We start from the raw sequence: 22,795 nt of genomic DNA on the forward strand, positions 1-22,795 counted from the left end.
TTGTTTAGAGCTTGTTGACCGCTAGACGCCTCTATGACACAATCAAAAAGCTTTTGCCTAGTTAACAGTTTGAGAAGGGGGCATTGTTGGAATGCGAGAAGCTGGATGGTCATATCGAGGAATTGTCTACCACAGGAGGTGTTGGGATCAGTGGATGTGTGTGGGCACAAACACAGGGTGACTGGGCTCAGGATGCCCTCGACAGACCACAAGTAAAGAGGATTGTCTGATCATCCGACAAGCACAAACAGCTCTGTTTCATTGTCTGCCATACAAAGATAGGTGGCGCCATTGTTACGGGCCTCTCTGTCTGTCAGAACCATTTGCAGGCACTTGATCGATAGACATTTGGCCTCACAGCACCAATTACGTCTGCTGCATTTGACATCCACCATCGCTTCTGTTTGCACTGGTGTCAGGAGCGACTAAACTGAGCAGCCATAGAGTGGAACTAGGTTTCTTTCATTGATGAATCCAGGTTTAGTTTGGGCACTGATGACGGCCGTGTTCATGTCTGGAGACCTTGGGGTGGGTGCCTCAATCCTGCCTTTGCTGTGGATCAGCACACTGCCCCCACTGCTGGTGTGATGGTCTGGGGAGCCATCGCATACAACAGTCGGTCACCCCTAGTAGTGGTACGAGGGACAATGACAGCTCAGCGATATGTTCAGGACATTCGGCAGCCACATGTGTTCTTCTCCTGGCGGCTTTCAAGAGGTATTTCCCAGCAGGATAATGCTCGGCCGCACACAAGGGGGTCACAGAAATGCCTCAACAACATTGCGACACGTCTGTGGCTGCCCAATCACCAGATTGAAATAGAACCTAATATGCGACCATCTGGGATGCCAGCTTTGATAGTGACGAGTTTGCACCATCTAGAGGCTCAGTTACAGCAAATGGTGTGTGATAGGAAGCAGGATACCATATAGAACCTGTATGCCTCCATGCCGCCCATATCACATCTTGAATCCAAGCTAAAGGCGGTACAATAGGGTAATAGAGCTTCCATGCCCCTTGTATCCAAGCTTAAGGCGGTACAACAGGGTACTAGAGCCTCCATGCCCGCCTGTATCACATCTTGTATCCAAGCTAGAGGCGGTACAACAGGGTACTAGAGCCTCTATGCCTGCCTGTATCACATCTTGTATCCAAGCTAGAGGCAGTATTGTAATCACTTACTTATATCAACGTTACAATGGCACATAGAAAGTTTCATTCGATTCCGACAACTTCTTCTAGGTGCTTGATTGTTTTCTTTTACAGCAGATAAAGTTGGAAGATCAACAAAAAAAGAATTGAAGCTGCCTGGGATAAGTGTATATAAGTGTATATCTCTCCTGAGAGAGAAGTAATATAAGGGCAGAGTAGATGGACCGTGTGGGCTTTTTCTGCCGCCAATCTTCTATGTGTATAAAACCTAGTCTGGCAGCTACTAACTTCCCTCCATAGAACAAACATGCCCATTCAGCCCAGTGAAATAGTCTAGTTGATGACAGCTAACTTAAGTCTACGGCAAAGAAATAACACAAAAAAGTTATAAACCCCAGCAGTGGTGTATTTCAGTGTTTGACATCATGATCCTTGTGTCATGTAAGAACCTTGGCTGACCGGAGAATCCTCAGTCCAACTCAGGTTCTGCGCTGCGGACATTATTTGCACTGGGCCGTGGACTGTATCAGGCCATAAACAATTTTTGCAAGTGTGCAGCATGACACACATTTACATCATTTGCTTATATACTTATGCCAATTCCCCGAAGGTATGCAGTAGGTTAGCGTACAGGAAACTCATGTTACTGATGTCAGACACACCTGCCCTTTCATAATTTGAGTTTCCCCTGTAGGGAAATTAGACACATGACCCCGAAGTGCAGCATAAAATCAAGTGAGCAACTTTTCGATGGATCAGCTTTAATGTGAATTAATATCAAAATAGGAAAAATGAGTGATCTGAGTGACGTTAAACGAGGCCTGGTCATCAGTGCCAGACTAGCCAGGGCCAGTATGTAAAATGCTGCCAGCCCTGCGGGGTTGTATCCTGCAGCGGTGTCAAGAGTATACTGAGGATTCTGTGATCCAAGAAGGACATCCAGGGAAAGGGGATCCTGTGGATGCAAACAACTCTTCGATGAAAAGGGTCAGAAGTGGATGTCAAGAATTGTTGTGACGAACAGGCGGGGCGCAGTCAAGCAAATTGTAGTCAAATACAACGATAGTGATCCAACTAACATGTCTGAACGCACAACTTGTTGTTCCGAAGCACGGATGATCTATAACAGCAGGCGGCCAGTATAAGCGTCATTGTGCCTAAGAGAAACAAAGGCAAAACTCCAGTAGGCAAAAGAGCACAACATTTGTATCCCTGAAAAAAAGGGTCAGATGAATCTAGATTTCTGCTGAGGGGAGGCTAAGAATTTGGTGCGATCAGCTTGAATCAATTTTTTTGTACTTTTTGCACAAAAAAACATGCACTGATGCTCTCAGCCCCTGAAATGGCCAATTAGGTAAATGAGTTCAAGATGTGTTCTTTCCCTGCAGGAAAATAGAGCATGCTGCGGTTATCTTTGCGCAGTGGAATTGCGCAGCCAAATACTCGCATGTGAACGTACCCATTGAAATCAATAGGCTCTATATTCTGCGTACATTGCGTACGCAAATTTTATGTGCGCAAATATGTTTGTGTGTATCCAGGCTTAGGGCTGCCGCACACGGGCGTGCTTGTGTGGGCAATTTTTGCACGTGCAATACACAGCATATAGAACCCTTTGATTTCATTATCGGACCTCCATCTGCATTTTGCAGATTACACGCATAATACAGGCTGTGTGGATTTAACATACCTTGTAAGTGTGCATGCTACAGGCGGATGTGCCGTGTGCGGCATATTTGGCGTGTTAAAAATATGCACGTAAGACTCGTTATTCCACATTATTCCATCTATGACGGTTTAAAGGGAATATATAGTTTTATGGGGAAAGATTCAGTAGAACTTGTATTGCTTCTGCAGACGAACGTATGCATAAGGCTTTGTTCCCACGAGCGTATATCAGCCAATATACGCTATGATCTGATGCATTGGATTCCAATGCATCAGATCACATGACTGTATTCCAGCGACATAAAGGCACCTGGCCGGCCAATATAGCATTGGGCGTTTTTACGTCAGCCCAAAAAGATAGTCCTGGAACTATCTTTTGTGCCGGAATACGTCGGTCGCTGCATGGGCTCCTATGGTCTGCTCATGACCCGGATATGCTAGAGTCACATCTGCTGTGACCCATCCCAACCTATTACTGTTTACCCCCAATTATACACTGAGACCATATTAATTTTTAGATATTTTGTCCAGAGCAGCCATTTTATTTAAACAAATGAACAAAAACATCTTAACCATTTTATATAAGGAGAGGAGGTCATTGGGGCCATTGGTGCTTAAACCCATAAAAACTGGACCTTGCCTCCAACCGTTTACCCTACAGGCTACTGTGACAGAAAATACACTTCAACCCATAATACCATGTAAATACTATATTCCCTAAAATTCCTTCAATAAACTCACTAACTCTTCATACTCAATTAAGGGGGTGGGCGGGACTCTTCTCATTTTCTCTTTTCTAAAATGGCGCTCCCGCCCAAACCCCCTTCTTTTATAACCTATTCCTCTTAATTAACAGATTCCCCCTCTGTCAATCCTTGTCTACCCTTATTTTCAACCCCCCCTTTACACATAACTGCTTTATTAACCCTTCTATCTACTCCTGATCCCTAGCCACCCTGTCATGTAAAACCGCCCCTTAGGGCCCCATGGGGCCCCGATCCAACCCTGTACTTTCTGAGCTGAATAGTCCTATGGGGCGTTTTCTTATTTCCTCGAACCACCTTCAGATAGTCCTATGGAGGGTGCTGTATGTGTCAGGACACTCACAAACAGACGTTGCCTAAATAAGTATTTTGGGGATAAGTTCTAAAGTGCATTCTGGATTCACAGCAAATTTTAACTGCGCTCTTAAGTTTAAGAAGCCAGGTTATAAAGAAACCATTGTCTCCCATAATCAAGGCAGACATTTTCCAGACATCATTTGATTATTATTACGTTATAATGTATTTTTCAGTTTTGGATAGCTGTGCAGATCTGGAATACGGCTGTATTTGTAGAACTGATGATTTTTTCTCAGACCTGCCTTTTTTCTGCGGGTCAGACTGACAAGCTAGGTCCAGCTCTGCTGTCCTTCCAGCCTTCCTTTAAGCAAACGACTCCCACAGGATATTCCCTAATGTACTTTTTGTTTTCTTTTCGTCAATATTAAAAAAAAGGGCCCTAGTTTTTGTCCCAGCAGATCTCCTGCAATCTTGCATCCAGACATTGTTAAGGAACGCCTGTTTGACAGAAAGTTAAACAGTCATCAGATAGATACCCGGTCTATTGATTTGAGGAATTTTCGGAACATACATGACATGACCTGTTTATCTGACAGTAGATTTGACTGCGGAAGAAGGGTGTAAGAAAATATATATTCAGTCGTTTTTTAAAATTTTAGACAAGCCGATTTATCGCTTGAACAAGCGAATGACGTCAGCGTTGGCTCTTGTGCAACCTGTTTATACAGACAGATACATTGTTGGCTGGTACAAAAGAGAAATCATTGAGGATTGTTCAATCTTTCACAATTATTGTATTAAGTAAATGAGAACGACTGAATGAGCGCTGTTTAAACTGAACAATAAGTGAACCAGCCAACGATGGCTGCAGAAAATGAACGACGAACGGAAAGCGAACGATTATTGTCATTGGGCACCAATCAAGCAACATATTTTGGTGGTATATAGTCTGATTGGTCAGCGGGTAGGTGTTGTCTCCAGCTGGCCAATTATCCACTATTGTAGTATGTACTGGCTCCTCCTCTGAGAATCTGCTGGTTATTCCTCTGGTCCGGTCCTCGTCTATCTGATGACTGCCTCACAGTCAGTTGAGTCTCTGGTGTATAGGCTTATTTATCTGTTGCCCAGTTGTTATTAACCATCTAAGCTACAGTTTAGGTAGCCCTCAGGTTTCTGATGTGGGGCTGCCCTTGTCAGGGCTATTACCCTACTTTTAGGCAGCATTCTTCCTGTATTAAACAGGGTGAGATTTCCGTTCCCCAATTGTTTCGTTCTGTTTTGGTCAGTTTTGATATAGTATGTATATCCGTCCTACTGGACAACTCCTACATCTGATCAGAATGAGGTGTTTAGGCATCCGGCTCAGATGTAACACCTGGATTTGTTTGTGTTTCAACATATTTTGTTCTAAACAAAGATACTGATTCATTGCTGCACGTGTTACTTAAGACGGCCTATGTAGTATATTTTTTGTTTCACTTCAGCTCATGCGTGTTCTGTATAATCTACTCTTAATAAAAAGAGGTCTACGTAAATGTGAAACTGTTCTAAACTAAGCCATATAGAAGTTTGTGTGGCTCCATGTCTAATTTGTGTTTGACATAACTAAGTTGGAATTGATTTAGATTGGCAGGGCAAAGAAATGACCCCATGCTGTACGGTTTTCTCTCATGGGAAATTTTTGTTTAAAAAACAACTTGTCTGTGAGATCAGTTCATTTTAGTTAGACCCTGAAGATATGACTCCTGTGTGAGTTCCATATGTCTAAACCAAAAAAATGATCCCGGGACATATCACGTAATAATTCATAGCCCCGATAACAGGAACACAATTGAACATTTGTAACTGCCGGCAGATGTTGTAGTGAAGACAACATGAAAGCTCAGCTTCCTTCCTTCAAGTAACAACTGCAGATATTTGTCAAATGATGATCTACAGACCAACTTTTTAGAAATAGATTTTGAAGACATTCATTACTCCAGTCATACCAGGGCTCGCCATTTCTCATCAAATGGAAAGGTCCGCTTGAAAATATTTAGTAGCTGTTTTTAAAATGCCCAACTAAAGTATTTTTAGGTGATACATAGGGTTCCCTTGAGCAAATTTAACGTCTATGCTTACCTTTAGATCTGTTTCTAGCTCTATATCTATGGATTAGTCAGATTCAGAGCTGAAGAGATGAGCAGCTAGCAAAAATTCAGCTATAATTCGACTTATTATAGAATTTTTTGCAAAAATGCATATGGGGGAAAGTAAAGCAGCTGTGCATTGTTGCACATGGGATTGAACCGTATTTGTTGGCCGTAACAAGTAGAACACAAAGCCATAGAAGAATTTGGGAATATAAATTTTTAACAACTTTTGACACTTTCAAAAGAGGGTTAAATTGTTTGTGAGGATTCATGCATGACTGGGAAGTATGAGAAATCTATAGCACAAATAACACTCTGGCCTGGTGACCCCCTAACACTAATTCAGGGACCATAAAACCTTCACATCTTTATCGGTGACTATTTAAGTATGTTTGTATTTCTGTTGCAGTATTCTTTTAACTGCAAATTAATCACATCCATGTCTGTGCCTTGTCATAAGTATGTGTGTATAAATATACACTCCTCTTCAGATCTATTTCATTATGCCTGAGGAAGAACCCTGAGTAGGTTTGAAAGCTCGCAATAACATTATGTATTTTTGTTAGCCATTAAAAGGTATCTTATCTACAATATTACTTGGTTTCTCTTGCTGGGAACAATCATAAGTAGAACCAGGGCATATTAATGTTAGTGGTAGCTTTGTCATCCCCAGGCCCTGGTGCCTGAGGGGGCACAAATGCCCCTCTACCTCATAAGAAGAGACCATAAATATAATGGCAGAAGCCAGATTGTTGTCCTGTTACAAATCTTACATTGGGGCACAGAAGCCGCATGTCAGGTCTCTGTGGTGCAAGCTGAAACAATATCTGTGGGAAGGTAGCCAATCAGTTTACCAAGAACTGATGATATCACTTAATGACTAATAGTCATGAGGTAATTTATCCTACAGAATTGAAAGCTTTAGCCAAGAAAATTGTCAAATCTATCTATAGGGCCTGATTTCCAGTTACTGCACTGCTCCTATTGATAACATTTCTCAGCTTAGTTCTGGCCAACTAAAGCCTTTTTCATACCCACACTTGTCTTTTTTGTTGTTTAGTCTTATCATTGGAACCAAACTATGAAAATATTGGAAGTATCAGATACTACACATGACGGGCACAAATGTTGTTTGACGCACCCCATTGACTATAATTGTGACGTTGGGTTTCTATCATGGTGTCTGTAATGTTACTGGATAAACATGCTGCACTATTTTGTCTGGGATTTTGTACCGGATCTGTGCAGGGGCTCTCATGCAGATGTGAATAAAATCTAAGACTTTGTTCCCATCTGCATCGCAGCAGTTGTTGCAGATTCTACTAAATTTTTTTGGGAAAAAATGGCCTCTTCTAAAGCAAGGAACGAGCTCGCCTGATACTCCCCACATCAAACACTGGAGCACGGACAGTCTCTTGAACGACTCTAGATGCAACAGATGAAAGAAATCCAGCTCCCAGGAATGAAGTAAAAATGATGAAACTCTTAACTGATCCACAAACCTGAATAAAACTTCACAGGAACATACAACTGACATGCCAACACGTTTCAAGCGCGCATGATTAAAAACACCATGTGTACCTGAAACGTGTTGGCATGTCAGTTGTATGTTCTTGTGAAGTTTTATTCAGGTTTGTGGATCAGTGAAGAGCTTCATCATTTTTACTTCATTCCTGGGAGCTGGATTTTTTTTTCTTCTGTTGCAAAAACACGGCCATCAAGCATTTTTCAGGTAATATGCCATATCATAAAAGGATGTAAACCTGATGAACCCCATTATAGTCAGTGAGGTCCATCGGGCACCGCTGGTGTCCCGCAGATGAGTGCTGCAGTACTGCCATCACTTTCATTGATCTGTTCCTATAATAGAAAGGGACAATGGAAGTGGAAAACATTGATGTGACCGAGGCCTTAAAGAACCAAGATTATGAAAACTAGAAACACTGCATGATGTACATAACAACACAAGTTCAAATAGGGGTATCTGTAAAGATTAGAACATTAAAGAGGTTGTCTGAGATGTAAGATCTTGGTACAACCCCTATCCCATTGAGTGGCATAACAAATAGTTGTATACTCACCTATGGCCGCTCCCGCTGTGTCCTGGGATAGTGCTTGGTCCCCTGTTACAGTCTCTATTTACAGTTGCAGTCCCACCTGATTGCTGAGCTTTGTTATTGGCTGCAGACCCTGTGACATCCTGTAAACTGGGTGGGACCACAGCTGTAAACACAGACCAGATCGGGGAACCGAGCACCAGCGGTGGACCTAGCGGGACTGGAGAGAGTATATCACTATTTGTTGTGTTACTCAATGGGGAGAGGGCTGTACCGAGATGTTACAACTTGGAAAACCTCTTTTATATCAATTTCACATCTGTGTTGGAGATTCTGCATACCTGCTCCAGTCGGGGAGCAGGAAAGGGGAATCTCCGTGGCCGAACGGTTCCATCTGTGGATGAAACCCAACAGCGCTGGATGGACCGCATTGACTATAATAGGGTCGCCCGCTTTCCGCCCAGCTGCCTGGCTTTTGAAAGGAAGAAAAAGTGCTACATACAAAGCTTTTTCTACCAGCATTTTGAGCTGATTCTATGATGGAACCACCGGCCAGAAATTCCGACGTTGATATGAAACTGGGCAAATACAGTAGTTAAAGGAAATTACAAAACAAAGTTGAGTATGGTATCTTTACCATCTATTGACTATGTATAAAATGGGTGTTGCCACATGGAAGAAGTGCCTAGAAGAAGAAAGCTGCTGATTTACTTGATACTTTGATTGCAATATATCACATCAGGCTCAGAGATATCAACTGATTTGCACTCAGTAGCTCCACTACAGATATTCATTGTAAAGGCTGAGCTTCTTCCTATAGTTCCTACTCTTTACTGTTAGTGACCTCATCATGTCCGGCACACTAGGATATGCGCACATACACTTTATGTTCATAAATTATATAGTAAATAATGCAGAGGAGAAAGATCAAACACTATAAAGAAAATATTACTCATGCCCTGGGTATCATGATTGAGAGGTTCTGTGAAGTCATATTTAGAAACATGATGTGGTCAATGGTGGTTCCTCTGCGGTAAGCAACTTAAAGGAAAACTTTCCCTTCGCTGAGACAGCAGCTTAGAACTGCATGTGGCTTCCTACAATGTCATGTTCTAGTGTTTAAGAGTTGAAGGAGGACGACCAGATGTAATATAATATATATAGCATATAAAAGTATTTTAGAATGCTTGAAAAAATGTTGATGTGGGTTAACAGTGCTTGTAGGCAGCAGTCTGCAGCAATTCAGTTGTGAACATTCGATGACAGAAAACACTTATGTACTGATTTTTATTACATTTAAAGGGGTTTCTGGGACATTAAAAAATTATAAAGGGTTGAAATGAAGAGAAATTGAATACTCACCTATCACAACACTTTCCAATCCAGCATATGGTACCCCAAAGAAATAGCGGGTGGTCATGTGCCATTCATTGTGCATGTGGCCGCATAGCCACTTGCAGACTTCACATTATTCATGTTTTCAGCTTCAGATACAAATCACATTTAGCAGAGGGCAGAAAAAGGTTCATGGGGATTGTCAGCACTTAACCTTCATATTTTTTCAATAAAAAACTATATTTTTGAGGAATCGCATTAAAGGGCCACTCCAGCACAAACACATTTTTCCATTCTTGCCCCCCTAAACGGGCTACATGAGAGAATAGCATTACATGTACAGCTAGAGCCTGTATCATCCCTGCTGCAGGGAAAACACTTGATACTTTGATTGCATACCTATTTAGGTGAATACTTCCTATATTCACCTAAAGAGACTACAGACCATAAGTATACAGTCAGGAGGATAAGCTGTGGGTATTATTGTATCTTGACGCCACCGGAAGCTAGGGGTTTGACAGGAGTAACTGCCCTCTCACACCCCTAGCTCCCGATTGGGGCAAGGCTGCAAGGTGCTAGTACACTTACATTATAAGCTGTAAATGCTGTAACATGGCAGCATTAATATCTAATAATGTAAGCCTAAGAATAAATGTTACCCTCACCCTAAGGTCCCCTGCTCACAGCTGCCGCCCTCACAGGTTCTGCTCCGTTTGCAGAACTGTCTTATCCATGCTGGCCGCTCCCTCCCTGTGACAGGTGCTGCAGTCAGCGTGTTTGATGCGGCGCCAGAAAAGCCGAATCAGCTGGGGGAAGTCCGCTGGCGTGTGCTTCTGCACTGTGCGGCCGCCACATACCACTCTCCCTTTCCCCACCGGCCCTGTCGCCTCCCTGCAGCCGACTGGATCTGAAACTTACATCGGGTGGGGATCAAGGTGCCTCTAGGGGTGCACCGCTGCCAGCGCAGCAAAAGCCGCTTCAGAAGGCTTTTCCCTCAGTGCTACGACACTGAGCCGGGGTCCACCTTGTGGCTTGTTTGCGAGGAAGCCCTTTGCAGCAGTGGCTGGCCATTTGTAGCTGGGGCCGCTGTGTGTATTTTCCCGCAACTTTTACTGGCCTTCCACGACCTATCAGCCAGGCTGCTGTGCAGCCAATCAGGTTCAGGGGGCGTCACCCCCTGTCAATCTTGGCTCCACCAGGACTTCCTGGTGGTGTCAAGATACAATAATACCTAAGCTGTGATCTCCTCTATTATAACGGTGTGATAAATGCTGTGTGATCATAATAAGTAACTGTGAAAGTAGTGCCTGTGTCCTCCTCTGAAGTGCATGCCATGTAATATCATCACATGGTAATTATACTGACTGCAAAACTGACTAACTTGAGAATACATACGGCCAAGTAAATCTGAGCTGATCAGAACTGAGATGAAGGACTCCAAAAGTTTCAGATAATAGAATTCCGGAATGTCTAAAAAATGTAATACTAGCCAGCCTATATATACTGAAGGACTAGTTACATAGCAAATACAAAATAGTTTTTTTTGCCAGAGTGGCCCTTTAATTTAGAATTATTTATAATTTCAGTAACCAAATAGATGTTGTCAGTGTTTTAATGTAACTATCTAATAACTTGAGGACAGTGGATAATATTACCATGCTGCTATTATCTGCGAGACTGAAATAGTTAATGCAAGAATTTCTTTTTCCAGAATTAAGTCAAACAGTATGGCTGTCTGGCTGTCTCCCGGGCTTAGCGCCGGGTTCTCTCGGCAGTGATAAAGTAACATTTCCTGTAGTACATATGCACTCTTGGCTCTCGCAGCATCAGAACCTGGAATCTTCCTGTCAGTACTGTACTTGTGGTTCCTTTACTCAACCATCGGCGCCAGGAATGAGTCCAGACAACTTTTATTCTACAAAGTACATAATATTTTGTTACGTTATTAGAGCTTTGAGTGCTGTTGTTCCAAACAGAGCTTATTAAAGGATTTTAAGTGTGCTCTTGGAGAGGACGGAGAGTATTTCCTTTATTTCATATTATTCCATTTATAACTTATTTCATGTGCACATTTTCCTCTTATACTTTCTTTTTGTTTAGCACTCTCATTTACCGACCCCATTTTTCCCACTTCCAAACATACACTAATTTACGCCGGTGAACACAGAAGGCTGTGCTGGTAAAGTAGTGTAGAATCTAGGAGTTCAGTACTTATAGCGAGTAGCTGTATAACTGTATCAACTTACAGAACAAGATTTTTTCTATGATTATAAAAGCAGATACGTGTAGAGCAATTATTGTGAGAATTTATTAGGGCAATATGATATACTTTCTATTGGCTCGTTCATTTGTACAAAGATATTAATCAGCATTTCCTATAAAATCCTAGTCTTAAAGAATGGCTGACTAGTGATGTCTACAGATTACATCTGGGTAAGAATTTATAGAGAACTCAAAAGAAGAAGATATCTTTATTGGTTTTTCTGTCATTAGAGCTGCATGTTAGTGAATTGTACATTTCTGTACTGCCTAGTTATCAGATGACTTGAAACCTATCAGTTACTTTACCTTAGCACACATCCAACTAGGACAGAGTTGTCTGTAGTATAAGTGTAGGATCAAAAACATCCCAAGCTGTAGTAATAGATCTTTATTTATTATGGTTCCTGAAGTCATTGGTCACTTCCCTGTCCATCAGACTTCCCTTGGATCTCATAGAAAGTTATCGCTTATGTCTGCTCTGGCGGGTCAACGCAACAGATAGCTAAAACCTAGTAAGCGATACACTGAGACAGACTGAGCAATTAGTACATGGAAGTCTTGAACCAGACATAGCAGATAAACACTGACGATGGTTAATGGCTGAAAGTAACACTTCAAGGTACTCCCTGAATTGTCTCAGGTGGACTCACAACTAAACAAAGAACCTACCCTGAAAAGGGCAACCCAACTGCCTGAAAGAAGCAAAGCCCAAGTCAAGAGAGAAACAAGGGCACCTGACTAGTCTGCAAGAACACTGAGCAGTTAACACTGAATATAAAGCACTAACATTGGGCACTGACCGCAACACTAAGAGTATTGATGGTGTTCACAGAAATCCACAGCCAGTGTAAGAACCCCTCCAGAGAACCTGATAGGCTTTCTGAAGAGATAGACAGCCCAGCCAACCTATCAGTAACATTACAGATAGAGAGATGTTTCTCTCACCACTTAAGGCACCAATTGACACTGCGCCTGTGCCTACAGTTGCATCACATGGAACGGCACTGATGCCATGACGTAATGTCAGACCTACACCTAAATCCAGAACTAGTCTTGAAGCAGTGGGGATTTGGGGGGATTTTTGGGAAGGCTTGAAATCTAAAGAAAGAAAGAAAAGGAATAAATTACCTATCAGACACGGTCCAGGTCCCTCCCGCTGCTCTCCCGAGCTCTGGAGTCTCACAATCCTCAGCTGCTCATACAACATCACTTCCTGGTTACGGGATTCATAAATCCCGCCTCCGGGAAGCGATGGCTGTGATTAGTTATTGGACCGCTGCTCAGCCAATCAATGCAGCGCACAATGAACTAATCACAGCCATCGCATTGGTTCATTGAGTCCTGTGTTGATTGGCTGAGAAGCGGTCGAAGAACTAATCAACAGCCGTTGCATTGTGGAGGCCGTATTTATGAATTGGCTGTCCGCAACTTATAAATCTCACCTCCAGGAAGCGATGGCTGTGATTGGTTCTTCGACCACTGTTCAGACAATCAATGCCGCGCTCGATGAACCAATGCAACGGCCGTGATTGGTTCATCAAGTGCTGCATTGATTGGCTGAGCCTCGGTCGAAGAACCAACCGCAGCCATTGCTTCCTGAGGGGGGATTAATGAATCCTGTAAACAGAAAGTGATATTGTATGAGTGGCCGAGGACCGCAGGACTCCGGAGCTCCAGAGAGCAGCGGGAGGTACCCGGACCGAGCCTGCTAGGTAAGTATAATACGACATCCCTCAAAAATAAGACGTGCCTCTTTTGGGGTAAAAATGAATATAAGAAAGGGGCTTATTTTTGGGGAAACACGGTCTATATAAAATGACAGAAATCTACTGAATGACTAACAAGTTGATATGAAGCAAGAGAGGACTCTGCCCACAAGGACTTGTAGTGTACAGTGGAAGTAGAGGAGACGATAGATGAGGCTAGAAGGTGCTCATCTTGTGCTCATCATCTTTCTGAAGAGGTAGGTTTTCACGTTTCTTTTAAAGCTTTTCCAGGTTGTGGGAAGTCTGATGTGTTGAGGTAGCGAATTGCAGAGTATAGGTGACGCACGTGAAAAATGTTGGAGATGATTGTGTGAGGAGCACATTACGGGATAGAGGAGGAAGTTTTGCGAAGACTGGATATTACATGTTTGGGAAGGTATTGGGAGATCAGGTCAGAGATATATGCAGGGACAGGTGGTGGATGGCATTGTTTGTATGAGGATATCTTGAGCTAGATTCTCTGAAGAATGGGTGGCCAGTAGAGGGATTGGCAGAGGGGAGAGGCAGGGAAATAATGGGGAGCGATGGATAAACCAGACGGCAGAGTTGAGGCTAGATTGAAGAGTTTCTAACCACACATCTTCTGGCCCCTTCAACCTCTGTTGTAATTGGCAGAGCTGTCAACGTCTCAGTATGAAAGTATATTAGAAAGTGTTTACAAGTCTTGATTTTGAGATGACTGAACATGTTTCTCTGAAATAATAGTACTTAGCAGATAAATCCCTTTCACTCCTCGGCATAGTTATAATTTCGCGAGGATTACACAGAGGTGTTTGGTGTCTGTAATTCAACTGACTTCAACTTTCTTCTCATTTGAAAACAGATGCTTTTGCTTCACCACAACATATATCTGAATGACACTGCCTTTTATGAAGTTCCAAGCACGGTTCAACATCCCTAAAACAATACAAAAATGGTGGTAATAATAGAAAACCCATAACTCTTTAAGGTGCCCACACACCTTCAATAGCTGCCGGTCGAAAACTTCTTCTGTTGACAGCTATTCTATCCAACTCCCCCCATACACAAGCACGCTCCCCTAGTTCAATGGGGAGAGGGGAATAAGACACTGCCAGCAGTTATCTCCTTGGAGAACAAAGGATCAGGCGTGTTGAAATCTGCTGTTGCAGGAGAATCAAGACACTCTAATACACTTTACAATCTGATGTGTAGGGGGGGTGCTTGGCGGTCCTCAATGACAGATTTGGGATGTTGGGGAAAAGAAGGATCAGGCATCGTTGGATTTCAACACTCCTGATTCTTTGTTCCTTAGACAGATAAGGCAGCCAAACAAGCTTTCAGCAAACATCTATATAATGGGTTTTGCCAGTTTAAGACCCTTTACAGACCCGTGATAAATATGGTAAATCGTTATTTTTTACTGGAAATAATAGATTATTCTATTCTGGCAGTGAAATAGCATGAAAACCGAATGGAAAGAATGAAGGTTTGTACAGAGCCTATGTGATAATAACAGAATTAAAAGAAATCTGTCAAATCGATCATGCAGTCTAATCTGTGAGCAGGAGGAGGTGATATATGATATATAGTTTTATGGGGAAAGATTCAATATAATGTATGTTTGAAGTCTGCTCATTCTGAGTTTATGAGTCCAGCAGGAGGCCCTATAAGTGACTGACAGTCTTCCATGTATACTTGTGCTTACTGAGCTTGCTGTCAGTCACTGATAGGACCGCCCACTGGACTTCTAAGATCAGAATGATCAGCGATTTAAATGAATAAAATACAAGTTATACAGAATCTTTTACCTTTATTCTATTAATGCTCTGCATATTCTGAGCTGAAGAGTCCAATGGGCGGTCCTATCAGTGATTGACAGCTGTCTGTGTGTGACTGTACATACAGGCAAAGCTGATAATCACTGATAGAACCGCCCATCGGACTCTTCAGCTTGGAATGTGCTGAGGTTTAAATGACTAAAATGCAAGTTATACTGAATCTTTCCCCATAAAACTATATATCAATCTGCGCAGCTCCTCTTGCTCTATAACATGATGCCAGCAGTGTGGACAGAGTGATCAAGCTGACAGATTCTCTTTAAGCATTGTACCTGCCTGAAACAGTGACAGAGCCTAATAGGAGTAATGAAAGGCTACAATCATAATGAAAGATATGATTTTAAAAGGTCTGAAGATTGTGACAATGAAGTTAAACTGTTCCAAAATGGTCTACAGAGACTTTTGGCCATGTGGCAAGGGTACTCTGCTTTTGCTATCACTAAGGCCTCTTGCACACGGGTGGAGAAATCGATTGCGATTTTCCACTCGCGTAGGATAGAAATCGCAGCATGCTGCGATTTTGTGCGGGCTACGCATGGCCAGCTTCCATTGAAGTCAATGGAAGCTGTCCATTCCGTGACCATTCTACAATCATCATTGCAGAATGGCCACAGGAGCCGCGTCATCGCCATAGCCACAGCGCGGCGTCCTCTCAACTGTGCATGTGCCAGCCGGCGCTCCAGCCGGCACATTCTCAGAAGAGGAGGCGCGGCGTCCTCTGTACTTTATATGTGCCAGCCTGCACCTTCACAGCAGAGGAGAAGATCGGCGGAGCAGTAAACTGGGGTCACCAGCCGGGCAACGGGTCGAACTCTGCTGCGGGAATACCCCATGTGGGGTCCGACCTGCCCGTGTGCAGGCGGTCTAACACACATTAAAGTTGCCATATTGGATATCTATGGCTACAAACAAGTGAGTATGAATTTTAGGTGTATCACAGCTCCTTCTGAGTTGTATAATGGGTTGATAGATATTGTGGTATTTTTAAGGAATAACACCAAGAGTGCTTAGTTTATAACTTCATTTTTCACCGCTTTCCTCCACCGTAAGAAAAAAAATAATTGTTAGGAATTTGACTTATTTGAAAATGGGTTCAAGAATGAGAGTGTAGATGAAATACCTTGGGGTTTGTAGACTCATGAGTCAATCTTATTGCATCCTTTGTGGAAAAATTCTGCAATGTACAAGAATCTTTCTATTTCCTACTGATTTATTTTTGACTGATGTTGAACATCTGGTTTTGAAGCAGATGTAAGTCAGATAGTAAGAGACACCTCTTCATATTTCTCCTATAAATCTGTCTTCTTCGGCTGGCTTTCAACAGCTGAACCCTCTTTTCCATATCATAGATCACATATCTCTGTGATGGGATTGTGTGGGCAGACGACTCGCTGCGTACTTCTGCTATTGTCACTTCAATGAGAATATATGAGCAGGTTTGTGGTTTAATAATTGAGTACCGTGTCCTCAAATTAGATCTTGTATTCTCTAAATGCAGATTTAGAGATGTTTCAGATGAAGTAATGGGCCCTTCAAAATTACATGGTGGTTTCAATTCATTCCTGTGAATGGACTGGCAGAACAATTGCCTTGGCTGCACTTCGTCACAGGTCATCCGTAGTGAGAGAGGAGACTCGATAGTCTATGATTGTTCTTGCTGCAATTTCCAAATGGCATCTATTTGTTCCGGTAAAGTAAGCGCCACTTTTAGGACGTTCTATATTTGTACTTGGAGAGTTACGGTAACTGCTTTTTTAAGTGATACATTTTTACAGGAAAATCTCCATTAAGGCTTCACCCCTTTTAACAGCTAAATTATAATTTCCAGTTCTGCCGTTCTCATAAATGCTCAACTGGCGATAGTTCCGCCGACCAGGTAGGCCAAGGAAGTGTGGCAACCTGGCAGAGGCATTCCTGGGGAAAACTTGCTGTGTGCGGCTCAGCATTATCCTGCTGATAAATGCCTCTTGGAAGCCGCCATGAGTGGCAACACAAGTGGTCAAAGGATGTCCTGAACATATCGTTGAGTTTTTAGTGTCCTTCAGTCACTACTAGGGGTGACTGGCTATCATATGCAATGGCTAACTAGATCATCACACCAGCAGTTGAGGCATTGTGTCGCTCCACAGCAAAGACAGGATTGAAATGCTCACCGTGAGGCCTCCATGCTGGAACATGACAAACAGAACCTGGAATCATCGCTAAAGACGAAACGCTTTAATTCTGTAGCAGTCCAGGTTTCTTGTTCAAACATCACGGCAAACGAAGATGATGGTGTTGGTGTGGTGAAGGTAGGACACATAATGGACACTGTGACACCAAATTTCTTTCTGCTATGTACCTGGAAATGGTCCAAGTTGAGGCAGGGTTCTAGAATGCAGATACCACTTGTGTCTGGATGGTGGACAATGGAACTGTAGGATTTGCTCATGCTTGTCGGTGGATCAAAGGATCCTCTCTACTGGTGGTCTGTCTGTGCCATCTGGAGACTGTTTGCCATGTGTGCGTGCCCTCACGTAACCATTGCACCCAACACTTCCTAACAGCTTTTTTTCAGAACAGCTCAGATGGCGGTCAATTCGTTGCAATGACCATTGTGATTTTCTCATTTCAATGATGCACCTCTTTTCAAAGTCTGTTAACTAGGCAAAAAGTCTTCGAGCATGTCGTAGAAGCATGACTAGCAGTCAACAATCTCTCATCAAGAGAAGCCTCTAAGAGCATTTTTATAGGGCAACAGGGAAAGTACTTTTACAGCCTCTACTCGCAAGATCCAATGTCTAACCAAACCACAACTGTAATCATCTATACATCTGCCTGAGCCATAACTGAATGTCGAGTTTTTTCAGCAATCTGACATTTCCATCTGGGTGCATTATTTTTTTTGTTGTCCATGATGTAGAAGAAAAAGAATTAAAAAGAGTAAAAAGGACTGAAATGCTGTAGTGTTACACACTAAAGAGGTGTTGTACCCTACCGTTTTTTACTGATGCCGGGTGCAACTTTTTTCTTTTCTACCTACATTTACAATACATGTCATCAAGTGTCATCCATAGTGATGTCATCGTGACAAGCAGTCACATGGCGTGTTGTCCCTATGTGGAAAAACCGTGTAACAATATGTTGCAGCAAAGTCTTATTGTCAAGAACTAAATAAGCAAAATAATTGGAAACATCTACGGTAGGAATAATAATATTAAATGAGACGGTTGGGAAATTTGCCAGCCCGCACAGTAAGACCACGCGTGCAGCTGCCATTGATTCTGTACCTACAGGCCCATGCCAGCACACAGTCTGCTGGGAGTACGGCGAGGCACAGGAGACAGGAAGTTGCAGGAAACAAACCTGTAGCGCAGGGAACATAAACAAGGAGCCTTTCAACAGCCGATCATAGCTGATGAAAGGCAGAAGACCAGATATTAAACAAACGTGATGTATGAATTACAGGTGGCACAAATGCACACATAGAAAGGATTGCTGCTATCGGATTCCATAGGCACGGCGAACGTCTTCACAAATGAGGCTTCTGTTAGCAGAAGGATTATTATGGGAAGGAATGCGGCTACTTGTAACCGCAAAATATTAATTCACTGTTGCATTAATGTTCATTTTCTGCTTGTATTAAGTCAAGTATTACGGATTTAATGAAAATCCACACTGTCTGTTCTCAAGAAATATAAAACCGAAAGTATTTCTTAATTTACATTAGCTTTGCCGTTTCCTGCGCTCAGACGGTTCTGCTTAGGTAATGTTCTTCAATGGAACGACTGGCAGGAAATCCAGTCTATGTGTGAAATATTGAGTTATTGAAAAATAACATGGGTACGATCTAATTTAAAGTGATAAAGGCACCAATAAGGGCTCCTGCAGACGGGGCGTAAGCGCAATTACGCCCGCTATTGCTAACATATTTGCGCAGTGAACAAGTCTTTTTTGCGTCCGTAATGGGATATATTTATCAGTTTCTTTCGTTCACAATAGCTGTGCATTTGCGCACGCATAAAAACACGCTAGCAATCTGTCACCATTGACCCAGCCCAATATAATCACCCATAAATGTTTAACATGTGTGGCGTGGCGCCATCCTGCGAGGCTTCTGGTACTTTCTGGGTTTGTGAGGGAGTAGCTGAGGTTGGAGACGTCTTCTGATGACGAGGATGTCCTTTTGCCTTTGCTGCGGTTGCGCAGATTTGGACCATCATGTGAGTTGGCGGAGGTTGTTCCTAGTAGGAGGAGTCGTGGTTGGGGGTTCATCCTCTGGGGTCCCAGAATGCCGGCCTCTGCTCAACTAAACTGGTGATCATCTCCATCCCAACTCGGCTGAGCATCCTTTCAAAATGAGATAATCCGAAACAATCTCCAAAATGGGTGCTGTGCCTTCTCTGTAATTAGTTGCAAACTTTCAAGCGTCCTGACAGATGGCTGCGAAATTACACCATTTTTCACACAAGTTTGTGCGTAGTTCGTGCGGATTTGCGCACCCTCATAGACTCCTATGGGGACCTTTGGTGTGCACAAAAATAGAGCACGTCGTATATTTTTTCACCTGACTGAAATATGTGCCCAAAAATAAGTAATGTGAGCGAACTCATTGAAATCAATGGGTTCTATTCTCTTTTCCCCTTGGTGTTTGCACATCCCTTTGGGTAGACTTCTGTGGGGCCCTTTTGTGTGCAAAAATGAGCATGTTCTATTTTTTTGTGCACACGTGAAATGTGCGCAAGAAAAGGAAATGTTAGCGAATACATTGAAAACAACGGGTTGTATTCTTTGCATATCGTGCACTAAAATTTCATGTGCGCAAACACTTCCGTGTGAAGGAGCCATAAGGGGGCTTTTAGACGGAACTATTATCATTCAAAAAAATCATTCAAACGAGCGGCAGTCAACAATAATCTTTTGGTCTGAGGGCTTCTGCACACGGGCGTATGCGCAGCTACGCTAGCCACTGTGGAACATAGTTGTGCATGAACGAGTTAAAAATCTTATTTTTTTTACCTCTCAAACTCCACTCTATGCCACATGAGAAAAAAAAACAAAAAATGGGAAGATGGCTCCTGCCTAAAGATGAGCGAGTATACTCGCTAAGGCACATTAGTCGAGTGAGTAGTGCCTTAGCCGAGTATCTCCCCGCTCGTCTCTAAAGATTCGGGGGCCGGCGGGGGGCAGGGGAGCGGTGGGGGAGAGAGGGAGAGAAAGATCTCCCCTCCGTTCCTCCCTGCTCTCCCCCGCCGCTCCCCGCCCCCCGCCGCCCCCCGAATCTTTAGAGACGAGCGGGGAGATACTCGGCTAAGGCACTACTCGCTCGAGTAATGTGCCTTAGCGAATATACTCGCTCATCTCTAGTTCTGTCCCATTCTTATTGCATGTAGTATTAACTATGTGCGAGACAGATAGAGCAAGTCCTATCTTTTCTCGGGCGTAGTAGTAACCAAAGGTTTTGTTTCGTCCTGTTATGATGGCCGCACGCATGATAGGGCAAAATCACGCCAGTCTGTTTAAGCCCTAAATACGAGCCAACGACTGAAGGACATACCAGAATCCTTTGCGTTTCTTTGGTCGTTCATTTTATACAGGCAAAAAAAGCATTGTTGGCTCCTTCCCTTATCGTTCCTTTTAAACAGCGCTCGTTCAGTCCCACTATTCGCTTATACAACCAATGTGAGAGACTGAGCAATTACGAAGGGCTCAGGGCTGCATTTCCCTGTTTAAACCGGCTGCAAGAGTGCCAACGAGATAACGGTGACGTCACTCACTCGTTCAAACCAGAATCGGCTCATCTAAAAGGCCCCCTGTATGATTTTTTAAGACGAGCCAATGACGTCACCGCTAACTCGTCTGCTCTCATATAGCCCGTTTAGACAGACAGATCATTGTTGAGAATTGTTGACTTCTCATTCAGTGTTTCACATTTGCTCTGAGCCGGGAGTGCTTAAACGCAACGATAAATGCTCAAGCCAACGATGATTTTTAGTCTTGTTCAAACTGAACAATGAACAAAAATGTGCGCGATTATCGTTGTCATTCGGTCATTGGCTGCGTTTCAACCGAACAATTGTCATCCACGTTTGCTCATTTGAACGGTTTGTTTGAAGATAATTGTTCCGTCTAAAGGCAGCATTCCATGTTTGGGAGATAACCCAGCGGCCGGAGTATGAACAACGGTGGCTTTTTATTTGGGGTTGTGGTAATTTTATTGCTTTTAAGGTCTAGTAGTACCTTCGTATTTACGGCACATGTAGAGTAATTCCACTGCTTTCCTCTTGTGTTCTGGATTCCAAGCCACCATTAGTATCAGATGTCATTTGTTGTAGAAATGCTTCATTATCTTCTTTTAAAATAGTGCTTTAAGCTATTTTATATGGCTATTAAGATGCCCAAGAGACAAATGAGACATGTAACCTGATGCTGGTTGGGGCAATTTACTTAAAAAAGAGACTGTTTGTAACTTGGCTCGAACTCTCCGTCGCATTAGTCTTAACATCAAGTACATTTATTGAAAATTGTCAAAACCCATAATTTACCTAAAAATGTCAATACACATCTTAGCACGTTTGTGTTAAAAACGTACTATTTTTAAGCATGAGAACACTTCAATACAGGAGTGAAATTGCAAACCGCCAAGTGTAGGTGCACCTCATTGGGAACCTTAAGTAACCGGAGATCGGGATAAATGAAGGTTTATGTAATATACTTTATTGTTGCTGTTGAAGTGCTTTATAGCACAAACAGGAAATTGACTTCAGTGTAGACAGAACTCCCCCCCCCCCTATCAGTGCGCAGTAGTCTGTTCCACAATGTCAGTTTCTGCGATTTCCTCAGTGTGGTATGGAACAGACCATTGCAGACAGGAAATAGAGGGTGTTCTGATTATACTAAAGACCTCTTAGAATTATAACAATTATTGTCCACTTTATGGCTTTTACCCACTAGCTTTTTTTTTATTGCTGCGATATCGCTGCAATTTTTTTCAATGGGACTTTCTAATGTTAAAATCGCGTCGCACAAAAATCGCAATTTTGTGCGATGCGATTTTAATATTAGAAAGTCCCATTGACATTTGCATTTTAAAAAACGCAGCTATATCGCAACGTTAAAAAAACGCTAGTGGTAAAAGCCTTTAAATGAACATTAACTCCTCTAGTGAGCAGTCACACACTTTTTATGGCAGTAACCAACAGGCCTAGTCAAAGGCTGAGACATGAATCCTATGCAGGGATGAGCCAGGGCTTGTCCACTGACAGCCGGGCTACTGCTCTAACAACTGGTAGCGGAGAAACTTACGATCATGGCCATTTAACACCTTACATTCTCGCTCAATAGGTCATCTATATAAGGCCTCACACACATAAGCATTTTTACGCAGCTATTTAGCCGCAATAAAACGTCAGCCGAAAATTGCGACCATGTGAAGCACTGGATACTAATGCATTTATTCACATGAGTGATTTCCGGGCGCATGAAAAAATCGCGCCGTCAAAAAGAGAAATTGGCAACCGTTTTTGGCTGACGACTTTTTTCGCAACGTTAAAAGATAGGTCTTGACCTATCTTTTGACGAAAA

The 22,795-nt window shown here is 42.8% G+C and overlaps 1 protein-coding gene across 1 annotated transcript in view; it reads left to right on the top strand.

Annotated features, from left to right (window-relative positions):
• ROR2 (receptor tyrosine kinase like orphan receptor 2) overlaps positions 1-22,795 on the top strand; it is a 156,836-nt gene that overhangs the window by 56,398 nt on the left and 77,643 nt on the right. The gene's annotated exons all lie outside the window — the stretch shown is intronic.

Source organism: Eleutherodactylus coqui, chromosome 5 (assembly GCF_035609145.1).
Source record: "Eleutherodactylus coqui strain aEleCoq1 chromosome 5, aEleCoq1.hap1, whole genome shotgun sequence".
Classification (NCBI taxonomy): domain Eukaryota; kingdom Metazoa; phylum Chordata; class Amphibia; order Anura; family Eleutherodactylidae; genus Eleutherodactylus; species Eleutherodactylus coqui.